This window comes from Carex rostrata, unplaced genomic scaffold (genome assembly GCF_964058835.1).
Source record: "Carex rostrata unplaced genomic scaffold, lpCarRost1.2 SCAFFOLD_41, whole genome shotgun sequence".
Classification (NCBI taxonomy): Eukaryota; Viridiplantae; Streptophyta; class Magnoliopsida; order Poales; family Cyperaceae; genus Carex; species Carex rostrata.
Window position 1 is genome coordinate 112,501 of NW_027601199.1, and position 6,822 is coordinate 119,322.

Consider the following 6,822-nt stretch of genomic DNA (forward strand, 5'->3'; position numbering starts at 1 on the left):
CAACCGTCCAAAGAGCCATTGAAACTCCAGTTTTTCCGGCTTGTAAAAATTCCCACTTTTTTCGGATTGGATGGTTCACACCCGGTGTGGACCATTTCTCAAACTTCCGGATTGTACGCGATCCAAATTATGGATATTGGAATACTTTTTTGATATTTTGAAAAAGTTCAAATTTATTAAAAATATAAAATATGAAATCTGGAGTTTGGAAAAAAAATTGGAAGTTTGAAACCTGAAGTTCAACAAAAAAAACGGGGAAAAAATCAGCCAAGCGGGGGCAACTAAGCGGATGCGGCCAGCCGTCAGTGAAAAATGGCCCCAAAACTAAGCGCATGCGGCCAAGCGTCGGTGCAAAATGGCCCGAAAACAGTCCCGTCGGTGAGCCAGTCGGGCTAAAATGACCCGAAAACAGTTCAGCGGATGCGGCCACGCGTTGGGGAAAACTAAGCGGATACGGCCAAGTGTTGGGGAAAAATGGCCCGAAAACAGCCCAGCGGCAAGCGGAAGCGGCTAACGTTGGGCAAAACTGACCCGAAAATAGTTAAGCGGGGGAAAAATAAGCGGATGCGGCCACGCGTTGGGGAAAACTAAGCGGATGCGGCCAAGTGTTGGGGAAAAATGGCCCGAAAACAGTCCAGCGGCAAGCGGAAGCGGCTAACGTTGGTCAAAAGTGACCCGAAAACAGTTCAGCGGGGGAAAAATTAGCGGATGCGGCCACGCGTTGGGGAAAACTAAGCGGATACGGCCAAGAGTCGGTGGAAATTGGCCCGAAAACAGTCCAGCGGCAAGCGAAAGCGGCTAACGTTGGGCAAAAGTGACCCGAAAACAGTTCAGCGGGGCAAATTTTTGAAATTTTTTTTGAAATTTTTAATTTTTTTTGAATTTTTGAAAATTTTGAAGTTTTTTTGGGTTTTTGGACTTTTTTTGAATTTTTGAATTTTTTGAATTTTTTTGAATTTTTTTGAATTTTTTGAAATTTTTTTGAATTTTTGAATTTTTTTTTTTTTAAATTTATTTGATTTTATAAATTTTTTGTGATTTTTTGAGATTTTTTTGAATATTTTACATGGGTGATTTTGACTTGGGGGATTTTCAGGGGGTGGTAACCCTGGGCATGGCTAGAGCCTCAAAATGCATATTCCCCTATAGGGGGGCAAGGTTTTCAAAAGGGGTGCCCCCTCATGTACATGCGCGTGGGTGTAAATGGCCCCGTCGGTGCCAGCGTGGGTGGAAAATGGCCCGAAAACAGCCCAGCGGCAAGCGGAAGCGGCTAACGTTGGGCAAAACTGACCCGAAAGCAGTATAGCTTGGAAAATTAAGCGGATGCAGCCAATTGTTGGCGAAAACTAAGCGGATACGGCCAAGTGTCGGTGAAAAATGGCCCGAAAACAGTTCAGCGGCAAGCGGAAACGGCTAACGTTGGGCAAAAGTGACCCGAAAACAGTTCAGCTGGGGGAAATTAAGCGGAAGCAGCCAAGCGTTGGGGAAAACCAAGCGGATACGGCCAAGAGTCGGTGGAAAATGGCCCGAAAACAGTCCAGCGGCAAGCGGAAACGGCTAACGTTGGGACAAAGTGACCCGAAAACAGTTCAGCTGGGGAAAATTAAGCGGATGCAGCCAAGCGTTGGGGAAAACTAAGCGGATCCGGCCAAGAGTCGGTGGAAATTGGCCCGAAAACAGTCCAGCGGCAAGCGGAAGCGGCTAACGTTGGGCAAAACTGACCCGAAAACAGTTCAGCGGGGGAAAACTAAGAGGATGCGGCCACGCGTTGGGGAAAACTAAGCGGATACGGCCAAGTGTTGGGGAAAAATGGATCGAAAACAGCCCAGCGGCTAACGTTGGGGAAAAGTGACCCGAAAATAGTTAAGCGGGGGAAAACTAAGCGGATGCGGCCACGCGTTGGGGAAAACTAAGCGGATGCGGCCAAGTGTTGGGGAAAAATGGCCCGAAAACAGCCCAGCGGCAAGCGGAAGCGGCTAACGTTGGGGAAAAGTGACCCGAAAACAGTTAAGCGGGGGAAAACTAAGCGGATGCGCCCACGCGTTGGGGAAAACTAAGCGGATGCGGCCAAGTGTTGGGGAAAAATGGCCCGAAAACAGTCCAGTGGCAAGCGGACACGGCTAACGTTGGGCAAAACTAACCCGAAAACAGTTCAGCGGGGGAAAACTAAGCGGATGCGGCCACGCGTTGGGGAAAACTAAGCGGATACGGCCAAGAGTCGGTGGAAATTGGACCGAAAACAGTCCAGCGGCAAGCGGAAGCAGCTAACGTTGGGCAAAACTGAGCCGAAAACAGTTCAGCGGGGGAAAACTAAGCAGATCCGGCCACGCGTTGGGGAAAACTAATCGGATACGGCCAAGAGTCGGTGGAAATTGGCCCGAAAACAGTCCAGCGGCAAGCGGAAGCGGCTAACGTTGGGCAAAACTGACCCGAAAACAGTTCAGCGGGGGAAAACTAAGCGGATGCGGCAACGCGTTGGGGAAAACTAATCGGATACGGCCAAGAGTCGGTGGAAATTTGCCCGAAAACAGTCCAGTGGCTAACGGAAGCGGCTAACGTTGGGCAAAAGTGACCCGGAAACAGTTCAGCGGGGGAAAACTAAGCGGAAGCGGCCACGCGTTGGGGAAAACTAAGCGGATACGGCCAAGTGTTGGGGAAAAATGGCCCGAAAACATTCCAGCGGCAAGCGGACGCGGCTAACGTTGGGCAAAACTGACCCGAAAACAGTTCAGCGGGGGAAAACTAAGCGGATGCGGCCACGCGTTGGGGAAAACTAAGCGGATACGGCCAAGAGTCGGTGGAAATTGGCCCGAAAACAGTCCAGCGGCAAGCGGAAACGGCTAACGTTGGGACAAAGTGACCCGAAAACAGTTCAGCTGGGGAAAATTAAGCGGATGCAGCCAAGCGTTGGGGAAAACTAAGCGGATCCGGCCAAGATTCGGTGGAAATTGGCCCGAAAACAGTCCAGCGGCAAGCGGAAGCGGCTAACGTTGGGCAAAACTGACCCGAAAACAGTTCAGCGGGGGAAAACTAAGCGGATGCGGCCACGCGTTGGGGAAAACTAAGCGGATAAGGCCAAGTGTTGGGGAAAAATGGCCCGAAAACAGCCCAGCGGCAAGCAGAAGCGGCTAACGTTGGGGAAAAGTGACCCGAAAATAGTTAAGCGGGGGAAAACTAAGCGGATGCGGCCACGCGTTGGGGAAAACTAAGCGGATGCGGCCAAGTGTTGGGGAAAAATGGCCCGAAAACAGCCCAGCGGCAAGCGGAAGCGGCTAACGTTGGGGAAAAGTGACCCGAAAACAGTTAAGCGGGGGAAAACTAAGCGGATGCGCCCACGCGTTGGGGAAAACTAAGCGGATGCGGCCAAGTGTTGGGGAAAAATGGCCCGAAAACAGTCCAGCGGCAAGCGGACACGGCTAACGTTGGGCAAAACTGACCCGAAAACAGTTCAGCGGGGGAAAACTAAGCGGATGCGGCCACGCGTTGGGGAAAACTTAGCGGATACGGCCAAGAGTCGGTGGAAATTAGCCCGAAAACAGTCCAGCGGCAAGCGGAAGCAGCTAACGTTGGGCAAAACTGACCCGAAAACAGTTCAGCGGGGGAAAACTAAGCAGATGCGGCCACGCGTTGGGGAAAACTAATCGGATACGGCCAAGAGTCGATGGAAATTGGCCCGAAAACAGTCCAGCGGCAAGCGGAAGCGGCTAACGTTGGGCAAAACTGACCCGAAAATAGTTCAGCGGGGGAAAACTAAGCGGATGCGGCAACGCGTTGGGGAAAACTAATCGGATACGGCCAAGTGTTGGGGAAAAATGGCCCGAAAACAGTCCAGCGGCAAGCGGAAGCGGCTAACGTTGGGCAAAACTGACCCGAAAACAGTTCAGCGGGGGAAAACTAAGCGGATGCGGTAACGCGTTGGGGAAAACTAATCGGATACGGCCAAGAGTCGGTGGAAATTGGCCCGAAAACAGTCCAGTGGCTAGCGGAAGCGGCTAACGTTGGGCAAAAGTGACCCGGAAACAGTTCAGCGGGGGAAAACTAAGCGGAAGCGGCCACGCGTTGGGGAAAACTAAGCGGATACGGCCAAGTGTTGGGGAAAAATGGCCCGAAAACATTCCAGCGGCAAGCGGAAGCGGCTAACGTTGGGCAAAACTGACCCGAAAACAGTTCAGCGGGGGAAAACTAAGCGGATGCGGCCACGCGTTGGGGAAAACTAAGCGGATACGGCCAAGAGTCGGTGGAAATTGGCCCGAAAACAGTCCAGCGGCAAGCGGAAGCGGCTAACGTCGGGCAAAACTGACCCGAAAACAGTTTAGCGGGGGAAAACTAAGCGGATGCGGCCACGCGTTGGGGAAAACTAATCGGATACGGCCAAGAGTCGGTGGAAATTGGCCCGAAAACAGTCCAGCGACAAGCGGAAGCGGCTAACGTTGGGCAAAAGTGACCCGGAAACAGTTCAGCGGGGGAAAACTAAGCGGAAGCGGCCACGCGTTGGGGAAAACTAAGCGGATACGGCCAAGTGTTGGGATAAAATGGCCCGACAATAGTCCAGGGGCAAGCGGAAGCAGCTAATGTTGGGCAAAAGTGACCCGAAAACAGTTCAGCGGGGGAAACTAAGCGGATGCGGCCACGCGTTGTGGAAAACTAAGCGGATACGGCCAAGGGTCGGTGAAAAAGGGCCCGAAAACAGTCCAGCGGCAAGCAGAAGCCGCTAACGTTGGGCAAAAGTAACCCGAAAACAGTTCAGCGGGGGAAAACTAAGCGGATGCGGCAACGCGTTGGGGAAAACTAATCGGATACGGCCAAGAGTCGGTGGAAATTGGCCCGAAAACAGTCCAGTGGCTAGCGGAAGCGGCTAACGTTGGGCAAAAGTGACCCGGAAACAGTTCAGCGGGGGTAAACTAAGCGGAAGCGGCCACGCGTTGGGGAAAACTAAGCGGATACGGCCAAGTGTTGGGGAAAAATGGCCCGAAAACAGTCCAGCGGCAAGTGGACGCGGCTAACGTTGGGCAAAACTGACCCGAAAATAGTTCAGCGGGGGAAAACTAAGCGGATTCGGCCACGCGTTGGGGAAAACTAAGCGGATACGGCCAAGAGTCGGTGGCAATTGGCCCGAAAACAGTCCAGCGGCAAGCGGAAGCGGCTAACGTTGGGCAAAACTGACCCGAAAACAGTTCAGCGGGGGAAAACTAAGCGGATGCGGCCACGCGTTGGGGAAAACTAATCGGATACGGCCAAGAGTCGGTGGAAATTGGCCCCAAAACAGTCCAGCGGCAAGCGGAAGCGGCTAACGTTGGGCAAAAGTGACCCGGAAACAGTTCAGCGGGGGAAAACTAAGCGGAAGCGGCCACGCGTTGGGGAAAACTAAGCGGATACGGCCAAGTGTTGGGATAAAATGGCCCGAAAATAGTCCAGGGGCAAGCGGAAGCAGCTAATGTTGGGCAAAAGTGACCCGAAAACAGTTCAGCGGGGGAAAACTAAGCGGATGCAGCCACGCGTTGTGGAAAACTAAGCGGATACGGCCAAGGGTCGGTGAAAAAGGGCCCGAAAACAGTCCAGCGGCAAGCGGAAGCCGCTAACGTTGGGCAAAAGTGACCCGAAAACAGTCCAGCGGGGGAAAACTAAGCGGATGCGGCCAAGCGTTGGGGAAAACTAAGCGGATACGGCCAAGCGTCGGTGAAAAAGGCCCGAAAACAGTCCAGCGGCAAGCCGAAGCGGCTAACGTTGGGCAAAAATGGCCAAAAGCGGTGGAGCAGGGCGGTCTGAATCTATGCATCCACATAAAATGGGGGGTAAATCTGGGGGATTTCCAGGGGGTGGTAACCCTGGGCGTGGCTGGAGACCCAAAATGCATATTCCCCTATAGGGGGCAAGGATTTTTGGAAGGGGCAGCCCCTCATGTACATGCCAAGCGGGGTGTACATGGCCCCTGTCGGTGCCTCCGTCGGTGTAAAATGGCCCGAAAAACACGATTATGTTACCCGAAAACACGATTATGTTACCGAAAAAACACGGTTGAGCGGGGGCAAAACACACGGTGCAGCGGGGGCAAAACACACGGTTTTGTTACTGAAAAACACGGCCCGTCGGGGGCAAGGAACACGAATATGTTACCGAAAAACACGGACCACGCGGGTTGAAATCCCCAGCCGTAGAGCCGGCGAAACACGGTGGGGCAGGGCATCTAAGCGTGGAGGCGCCCGTAAGACCGATGCGGGTTGAAATCACCAGCCGTAAAGCCGGTGAAAAGCGGTCGGGCAGGGCGACTCCGCGTGGAGTTTCGCCCGAAAGGCCGATGCGGGTAGCCGCGCGGGTTGAAATCCCCAGCCGTAAAGCCGGCGAAACACGGTTCATTGGGGCGCCTAAGCGTGGAGGCGCCCTGCAGAGACCGAGCGGGTTGAAATCCTCAGCCGTAAAGCCGGCGAAACACGGTTCATTGGGGCTCCTAAGCGTGGAGGCGCCCCGCAGAGACCGAGCGGGTTGAAATCCCCAGCCGTAAAGCCGACGAAACACGTTCGGGCAGGGCGACTCCGCGTGGAGTTTCGCCCGTAAGACCGATGCGGGTAGCCGCGCGGGTTGAAATCCCCAGCCGTAAAGCCGGCGAAACACGGTTCATTGGGGCGCCTAAGCGTGGAGGCGCCCCGCAGAGACCGAGCGGGTTGAAATCCCCAGCCGTAAAGCCGGCGATACACGGTTCATTGGGGCTCCTCAGCGTGGAGGCGCCCCGCAGAGACCGAGCGGGTTGAAATCCCCAGCCGTAAAGCCGGTGAAACACGTTCGGGCAGGGCGACTCCGCTTGGAGTTTCACCCGTAAGACCGATG